General features: G+C 44.1%; 1 pseudogene; it reads right to left on the bottom strand.

The window, feature by feature from the left end:
• Positions 1–8,447: 8,447 nt before the first annotated feature.
• Positions 8,448–8,974, bottom strand: LOC110596009 (annotated as a pseudogene).
• Between the last annotated feature and the right edge of the window lie 762 nt (positions 8,975–9,736).

Here is a 9,736-nt window from a genome sequence, read left to right as displayed (position 1 = left end):
TCAGGCAATCCACTCACTTCAGCCTCCCAAAGTGGTGGGATTACAGGCTGAACCACCGAGCCCGGCAACTTTTTTTTTTTTAGTTGGAGTCTCACTCTGTAACCCAAGCTGGAATATACTGGCACACTCATGGCCACCCCAGCGTCAACCTGCTGGGCTCAGGTGATCCTCCCACCTCAGCCTTCCAAATAGCTGGAACACACCTGGCTAATTTTTTATTTATTGTAGTGATGAGGTCTTGCCAAATTGCCCAGGCTGGTCTTGAACCCACGGGCTCAGGCAATCCACTTGCCTTGGCCTCCGAAAGTGCTGGGATTACAGGCTGAGGCACCGAGTCCGACCAACTTTTTTTTTTTTTTCAGAAAACAGGATTTATTAAGAAGACAGAAAAGCTCCCACTGTGGGAGGGGACTCGAAGGGGTTACCCCAACTTTTTTTTTTTTTGAAACAGAGCCTTGCTCTCTCACCCAGGCTGGAGTGCAATGGTGTGATCCAGACTCACTGCAGCTTCGACCTCCTGGGCTCAGGCAACCCTTCTGCCTCAATCTCCCAAGTAACTGGGACTACGGGTATGTACCACTACACCCAACTAAATTTAAAAAAAAAATTTTTTTTATAGAGACAAGGTCTGACTATGTTGTCCAGGCTGGTCTTGAACTTCTGATCTCAAACAATCCTCCCACCTCAGCGTCCCAAAGTGCTGGGATTACAGAAGTGAGTCATAGCATCTGGCCAGAAATAACTGTTTGTTTTTCTTTTCTTTTTTTTTTTTGAGTTGGAGTCTCACTCTGTCACCCAAACTGGAGTGCAGTGGCCGCTCCCGGCCACCGCAGCCTCAACCCGCTGGGCTCCGGCGATCCTTCCGCCTCAGCCTTCCAAGTAGCTGGAACTACAGGTGTGCGTGACCACGCCCGGCTGGTTTTTGATTTATTGTCGAGAAGAGGTCTCGCCAAGTTGCCCAGGTGGGTCTCGACCCCGTGGGCTCAGGCAGTCCACTCGCCTCGGCCTCCCAAGGTGCTGGGATTACAGGCTGAGCCACTGAGCCTGGCCAACTGTTTTTCAAAAAGCCTTCCTTATCTCTCTCCAGATGGAGTTAGTTTCTCCTGTCTTTGTATTTTGCAGATAGTGTTATTAATATTGTGGTGCACATTAATATAATAGTTTTTAAGTTATTTGTTTATATATTTCTTTCCTTGCTACTTTTTAGTTTCTTTAGGGCAGAGACTGGTCTTATTCATCTGGGTATTCCCAGTACCAAGGACAGTGCTTGAAATGTGTTAAAATGCTCAAAATGTCTGTTGCGTTAAATTCCAGAAGAATGGTAACTAGGCTTAAAAGAGATCTGAGCTGGGCATGGCGGCTCACACCTATAATCCCAGCACTTTGGGAGACCGAGGCAAGTGGATTGCCTGAATCCAGGGGTTCAAGACCAGCCTGGGTAACTTGGTGAGACTTCTTCTCTACAATAAATCAAAAACGTTAGCTGGACGTGGTGGTGCATGTGTCTGTGGTTCCAGCTACTCGGAAGGCTAAGGCAGAAGGATCACCTGAGCCCAGCAGGTCAAGGCTGCGGTGGCCGTGAGTGTGCCATAGCACTCCAGCCTGGGTGACAGAGTGAGACTCCAACTCAAAAAACAAAGAAAAGAAACAAAGAAAGAAAGAGATGTGAAGCCAGGCACGATGGCTCACACCTGTAATCCCACGCCTTGGGAGGCTGAGGTGAGTGGATTGCCTGAGCCCGTGGGTTTGAGACCCACCTGGGCAACTTGGCAAGACCTCATCTCTACAATAAATAAAAAATTAGCCAGGTGTGGTACCACGCAACTATAGTTCCAGCTATTGGAAGGCTGAGGTGGAAGGATTGCCTGAGCCCAGCAGGTTGACGCCGGGGTGGCCGTGAGTGTGACAGTGTACTCCAGCTTGGGTTACAGAGTGAGACTCCAACTAAAAAAAAAAAAAGTTATTTCTGAGTTGGATTTTGAGGATAAACATATGTTAGCTACAGAGTCGGGCTCGGTGGCTCAGCCTGTAATCCCGCACCTTTGGGAGGCTGAGGTGAGTGGATTGCCTGAGCCCGCGGGTTCAAGACCCGCCCGGGCAACTTGGCGAGACCTCATCTCTACAATAAATCAAAAATCAGCCGGGCGTGGTAGCGTGCACCTGTAGTTCCAGCTACTTGGAAGGCTGAGGCAGAAGGATCGCCAGAGCCCAGCAGGTTGAGGCTGCGGTGGCCGGAACCGACCACTGCATTCCAGTCTGGGCGACAGAGTGAGACTCCAACTCAAAACAAAACAAAACAAAACAAAACAAACATATGTTAGCTACATATATCATGGAGAGGGTGAGAATGGATGAGGGTATTCCAGGTAGAGTGAACTACATGCATAAAAACACAAAAGGCCAGGTGCAGTGGCTCACGTCTGTAATCCCAGCACTTTGGGAGGTCAAGCCAAGAAGATTGCCTGAGCCCAGGGGTTCGAGAACAGTCTGGGAAACTTGGTGAGACCTCATCCCTACAATAAATAAAAAAATTACCCGGGTGTGTTGGCACGTGCCTGTAGTTCCAGCTACTTGGAAGGCTGAGGCAGAAGGATCACCTGAGCCCAGCAGGTCAAGGCTGCAGTGGCTGTGAGCGTGCCACTGCGCTCCAGCCTGGGCAACAGAGTGAGACTCCAGCTTAAAAAAGAAAGAAAGAAAGAAAGAAAAGTCGACTTTTAAAAACACCACCCAGGTGGGGCAAGTGGGGGGGGGGAAACACCCACAGGAAGGTTACGAGGAAACTTGTCAGCCTATCTCTAACTCTTATTAGAAATAAAAGCTTTCTGAGAATTTGTTACTCCAGTATTATACTTTATGTTGGTTTTAGATTCAAATCTATACCCTGTGGCCCAGGAATGTCCAAGATGTGCCTGGGCTGAAACAATATAAAACTCATCTGATCCAAGCAAAAGTCCCACAATAACTGAAGGGTGACCTCCACGAGGCAACAACCACAGTAAACGAGTATTAGCAGACATAACAGCAAGAAGTTCAGGTGATACAGCTCTCAGATGACAACGTCAAAGTGTTATATCTGGATTGTGAGAAATAACGCCAACACGCAGAAAAGGTCAGATTATGTAGTCCTTTATTGATGCTGACGACTGACGGGGGACTAGTGTCCCAAATAACTCTCGGCCTGAACAGAGTGAGTAGTAGGTTTTTTAAAGATAAACATTACATAAACTGTACAGTTTGATTGATATTTCTTGGCAAACTATATGATTAGTAAGGGATATGGATGGTTACAGAATTTATATAACTAGGGTGTTTCCAATCACTGAGGGGCACAGGAATATGGGTGTGCAATATGATTACCAGAAGGTTGCATAAGGGTTTTATCTCTAGGCTAAGATGGAAGATCTGTTACAAAATGGAGTTACTTACTCATGTCAAGCAAGCTGTTTCACCAGGCTACTATAGGTTTTGCAGATAGATATTTCAAAAGGAGGCAAGTAAGTGTAGTGACTAAGGGTGTGGTCTCTACAGCCAGGCGACCTGGGTTTTTATCTAGTATCTACCTACCATCTAGGTGATCCTGGGTAACTTGATGAACTTTTCTGTGCCTCTATTTCCTTATTTTGGCGATTAAGTGAATGAATGCTTACAGTGGTGCCTGGCACATAATGTCATATAAGTGTTTATTATTATTTTATTTTATTTTTTTGAATCAGAGTCTCACTCTGTCACCCAGGCTAGAGTGCAGTGACACGCTCACAGCCACCCCAGCATCGACCTGCTGGGCTCTGGCAATCCCTCTGCCTCAGCCTTCCAAGTAGCTGGAACTACAGGTGTGCACCACTATGCCTGGCTAATTTGTTTGATTTATTGTAGAGACAAGGTCTTACCAAGTCACCCAGGCTGGTCTTGAAACTCTGGAGTCAGGCAATCCTCTCACTTCAGCCCCCCAAAGTGCTGGGATTACAGGTTTGAGCCACCGCGCCCGGTCATAAGTGTTTATTATTAAAAACTAGGTCAGGTATGGTGGCCCACTCCTATTATCTTAGCATTTTGGGAGGATGAGGTTGGAGGACCACTTAAGGCCAGGAGTTTAAGTACGTCCTGGACAATATAGTAAGACCCCCATCTCTAAAAACAAAACAAAACAAAAACAGCTAAGTGTACCTGTAGTCCTAGCTACACAGGAGGACAGAAGGATCTCTTGAGCTTAGGAGGTCGAGGTTACAGTAAGTTGTGGTTGCACCACTGCACTCTAGCCCAGGCAACAGAATGAGACCCTGTTTGCTTGCATTTATTTTACTTTATTTATTTATTTTTGAGTCAGAGTTGCATTCTGTCACCCAGGCTGGAGTGCAATGGCATGCTCATGGCCACAGCAGCCTCGACCTGCTGGGCTCAGGCAATTCTTCCATTTCAGTCTTCCAAGGAGCTGGAACTACAGGCACGGGCCACCACGCCCAGGTAATTTTTTGATTTTTATTGTAAAGATGAGGTCTCGCCAAATTGCGCTGCTCTCGAACCCGTGGGCTCAGGCAATCCTCTCACTTCAGCCTCTCAAAGTGCTGGGATTATAGGCGTTAGCCACTGTGCCCAGCCTGTCCACTTTTTAATGGGGCTATTTGCTTTTTTCTTGTTGATATGTTTAAGTTATTTGCAGATTCTAGATAGTAGTTCTTTGTCAGATGTATAGTTTGTGAATATCTTCTCCCATTCTGTATTCGCCTATTTGCTTTGTTGATATCTTTTGCTGTGTAGAAGGTTTTTAGTTTCATTGTCTCACTTTTTAAATATTTAAAAAATTTTTTTCTTTGGACATCATACAAATTAATGGTCCTGCTTGTTTATTTTTGTTCCATTTGCTTTTGAAGTCTCAATCATAAATTCTTTGTCTAGGCCAAAATGTCTAGAAGAGATTTTCCCTAGGTTTTCTTCTAGGATTTTTATGGTTTCAGGTTTGACATTTAATTCTTTAATCCATCTTGAGTTAATTTTTGTACATGATGAGAGACAGAGATTAAATTTCATTTTTCTGAATGCAGCTATCCAATTTTCCCAGCGCCATTTGGTGAATAGGGTGTCCTTTCCCCAGTGTGTGTTTTTGTCTGCTTTGTGGAAGATCAGTTGGTTGTATGTATTTGGATTTATTTCTGGATTCTCTATTCTGTTCCATTGGTCCATGTTTCTGCTCTTGCACCAGTACCATGCTGTTTTGGTTACTATAGCCTTATAGTATAATTTGAAGTCAGGTAATGTGCAACATAGTTGCAATTAATGGATGATAGGGATAAGGGCATAAGAAGAGTTAAAGGTGACTGCAAAGTTTGTAGCCTGAACAGCTGTAATAATGGCATTGCCATTAACTAAAATGAGGTTTGAGCCGGGTGTGGTAGCTCACATCTGTAATTCCAGCACTTTGGAAGGTGGTGGCAAGAGGATTGCCTAAGCCCAGGGTCTTGGTTGGGACCGGCCTGGGCAACTTGGTAAGACCTCATCTCTACAATAAATCAAAAAATTAGCTTGGCATTTTGGCATGTGCCTGTAGTTTCAGCTACTTGGAAAGCTGGGCAGAAGGATCGCCTGAGCCCAGCAGGTTGAGGCTGCAGTAGCTGTAGCTGCCACTGCATTCCAGCCTGGGCAAAAGAATGAGACTCCAACTCAAAAAACGCAGAATGAGGTTTGATTGTGATTAGAGTCAGGTTTTTGCTTTTGTTTTTGTTTTTTTTGAGTTGAGATTCTCTGTGGCCCAGGTTGGAGTACAGGGACATGCTTATGGCTTACCACAGCCTCGACCCCCTGGACTCAGGCAATCCTTCCACCTCAGCCTCCAGGTAGCTGGGACTACAGGCATACACTACCATGCTTGGCAAAGTTTTGTATTTTTTGTAGAGACAAGATCTCAGTATGTTGCCCAGGCTGATGAACTCCTTGGCTCAAGCAATTCTTCTGCCTCAGCTTCCCAAAGTACTATGATTACAGGCATGAGCCACCATGCCCAGCCAGAGTTGGGAAGTGGGATTAGGATTTCAATTTTGTCATGTTAAGTTTGAAGTGACTATTAGACTTCAAGTAACAATGACAACTAGGCACTTGAATATATGAGTCTGAGGTCTAGGAGAAGTCTGAGCTTGAAATACATATTTAGAGCCGGGCGTGGTAGCTCACACCTGTAATCCCAGCACTTTGGGAGGCAGAGGTGAGAGAATTGCCTGAGCTCAGGGATTTGAGACCAGCCTGGGCAACTTGGAGAGATCTCATCTCTACAATAAATAAAAAAATAAAAATTAGGCAGGTGTGGTGGCACGTGCCTGTAGTTCCAGCCACATGGAAGGCTGAGATGGAGTGAGACTTCAACTAAAAAAAAAAAAGTGTATATATAGATATATATATATACAGTATATATATATATATACATATATATATATATACTGTTCATTAATGGGCCCTAAATATATATATTTATTTGGGAGTCATTAATGGCTATACTAATATCAGACAAATATATATATATATATATTTGGGAGTCATTAATGAACAGTAGGCATTTAATATCCTGAGACTGGATGAGTCAACAAAGAAAGCATATGACACCTAGATACATCATAGCTAAACTCTAAAAATCCAATGACAAAGAGAAAATATTGAAACAGCAAAAGCTAAGTGGCTCAGTGTGGACGAGGGACCCTCAATAAGATTAACAGCTGATTTCCCACCAGCCACTCTCCTCAACAATGGAGGCCAGAAGGCAATGGAATGACACATTCAAAGTGCTGAAAGAGACCGGGCACAGTGGCTCCCACCTGTAATCCCACACTTCAGTAGGCCTAGATAGGAGAATTCCTTGAGGCCAGGAGTTTGAAGCCAACCCCTGGGCAACAAAACGAGACCCAGTATCTATGAAAAATAAAAATTAAAAAACCTAGCCAAGCATGATGGTGTGCACCTGTAGTTCCAACTACTCAGGACACTGAGGCAGGAGGATTGCTAGAACTACTTGAGCCCAGGGGTTGGAGGCTGCAGTGAGCTATGGTCAAGCCATTGCATTCTAGCCTGGGTGATAGAGCAAGACCTTGTCTCAAACCAAAACCAAACCCACAACCTCAAAAAACAGAAAAATAAACAATAGAATTAAAATGGAATACTAGAAATATGCGTTTCACACAAAAGAAGACAGTCATGAAAGAACAGATAAAAAAGACATAAGACAGAAAACAATCAAATAGCAGATGTAAATTTCAACTTATCAGTAATTATGGTAAATGGTTTAAACAAAGCAAAACGTAGAGATTGGTAGAATGGATTAAAACACACAACCCCACTATATGCTGCCTACACACTTTAGATTTAAATACACAAATAGGCTGAAAGTAAAAGAAGAGTGAAAAAAATGTATACCATGCAGACAGTAGCCAAAAGAGAGTTGAGTGGCTATACTAATATCAGACAAAATAATTTTTTTTTGGAGTTGGAGTCTTACTTTGTCGCCCAGGCTGTACAGTGGCACGCTCACAGCCACCACAGCCTCGACTTGCTGGGCTCCGGTGATCCTTCCACCTCAGCTTTCCAAGTAGCTGGAACTACAGGTGCATACTATCATGCCTGGCTAATTTTTTTGATTTATTGTAGAGACAAGGTCTCACCAAGTTGCCTGGGCTGGTCTCGAACTGGCAGCCTCAGGAAATCCACTCACCTCGGCCTCCCAAAGTGCTGGAATTACAGGCTGAGTCACCGAGCCCGACCTAGTAAAAAAAATTTTTTTTTTATGTTGGAGTCTCACTCTATCACCCAGATTGGAGTGCAGTGGCCGCTCCCGGCCACCGCAGCCTCGACCTGCTGGGCTCCGGCGATCCTTCCGCCTCAGCCTTCCAAGTGGCCGGAATTACAGGCACGCGCTACCACACCCGGCTGATTTTTTAATTTATTGTAGAGATGAGGTCTCGCTGCCCAGGGGGGTCTCGAACTCGTGGGCTCAGGCAATCCACTCACCTCAACCTCCCAAAGGCGCGGGATTACAGGCTGAGCCACCGAGCCCGGCAAAAAAAATTTTATCTTACAATTTATTTTGCCAGGTGTGGTGGTTCATTCCTTTAATCCAACTCAAAAAAAAATTTTTTTGGGAAATTACAGGCTGAGCCATCGAACCTGGCTAATTTTTTTTTCACTAGAGACAAAGGATAGTTTATAATGACAAAATTTTTAATCCATCATGAAGATATAATAATTATAAGCAATAACTGAATCTAATAAGAGAGTCCCAAAATGCATGAGGCAAAAGCTGACAGAATTTAAGGGAAAAAAGACAATTCAACAGTAATAGATGTTTTCAATATCCCACTATTTTTAAAATTTAACTAAAAGTTTCACATGAACATGTACATGACCTGATTTTTACATCCTAGTAAAACAGGCCCTTTGGGGAGAGGACATGGACTGCTCTGCTGAAAAGCCATTTATACTTGTTCTGAGGCGCCTATCATGCTGATACTGTTTCCCTGTGTTACCATCATGCCAATATTGTTCTATTGCCTCCGAGTTGTCATCTCCACACATTCATCTATCACAAGATTCATAAAGGAGCCAGGCTTGGTGGCTCAACCTGTAATCCTGCGCCTTTGGGAGGCCAAGGTGAGTGAATTGCCTGAGCCCACAGGTTCGAGACCCGCCTGGGCAGCGAGACTTCATCTCTACAATAAATCAAAAAAATCAGCCAGGCGTGGTAGCGCATGCTTGTAATTCCGGTTACTTGGAAGGCTGAGGCGGAAAGATCACCGGAGCCCAGCAGTTCGAGGCTGTGGTGGCCGGGAGTGGCCACTGCACTCTAGTCTGGGCGACAGAGTGAGACTCCAACTCAAAAAAAAAAAAAAAATTCATAAAGGGATAAAATCCCCTCAATATTCTTTGGACATATCTACCACCACTTAAATTCAGTGACAACTTCTTGTCCAAAAAGTTTTTCAGGAGTGTGAGCTTTGCTCATAGTGTCTGCTCCGCAGGCTCAGAGATGCCTTGTAATGGAATCTGCGACCTCCTCCTGCTCACATGGTAAGCCCGGTGCTTTGCATCTGATATCCCACTTTTAAAAAAATTGTTTTTTAAGACGGTCTTACCTGTCACTCAGACTAGACTGCAGTGGCACAATCATAGCTCACTGCAGCCTTGACCTCCTGGGTTCAAGCAACCCTCCTGCCTCAACTTCCCGAGTAGCTAGGACTACAGGCACATGCCACCACACCTTGTTTTAAATTTTGGAGAGATGGGGTCTTGCTATGTTGTCCAGGCTTGTCTTGAACTCCTGGACTCAAGTGTTCCTCCAACTTTGGCCTCCCAAAATGCTGAGATTATAGGCCTGGTCTTCCACTTTTAATAACAGATAATATTAAATATCTAGGGTGGTAGCACAAATAGAAAGGATATCAACAAATAAATATAAATCTTGAACAAAACTATAAACCAACAAGCTCTAATAGATATCTATAGAACACTCCTGCCACCAACAGCAGAGTATACATTCTTCTCAAGACTACCTGGAAGGCTGAGGCATATATTTGGAAATAAAACAAGCCTCAATAAGTTTAAATGATTATAATAATACAAAGTATATTCTCTGATCAAAATGGAATGAAATTAGAAGTCAATAGCAGAAACATATTTGGGAAATTCACAGGTATGTGGAAATTTATCAGTAGATTCTTTTTTTTTTTGAGTTGGAGTCTCACTCAGTCACCCAGACTGGAGTGCA

This window comes from Carlito syrichta, unplaced genomic scaffold, assembly GCF_000164805.1.
Source record: "Carlito syrichta isolate Samal-C Ts95f unplaced genomic scaffold, Tarsius_syrichta-2.0.1 Scaffold305705, whole genome shotgun sequence".
Lineage (NCBI taxonomy): Eukaryota > Metazoa > Chordata > Mammalia > Primates > Tarsiidae > Carlito > Carlito syrichta.
The sequence above is the reverse complement of the archived record's forward strand: the minus strand, read 5'-3'. Positions and strand labels throughout refer to the sequence as shown.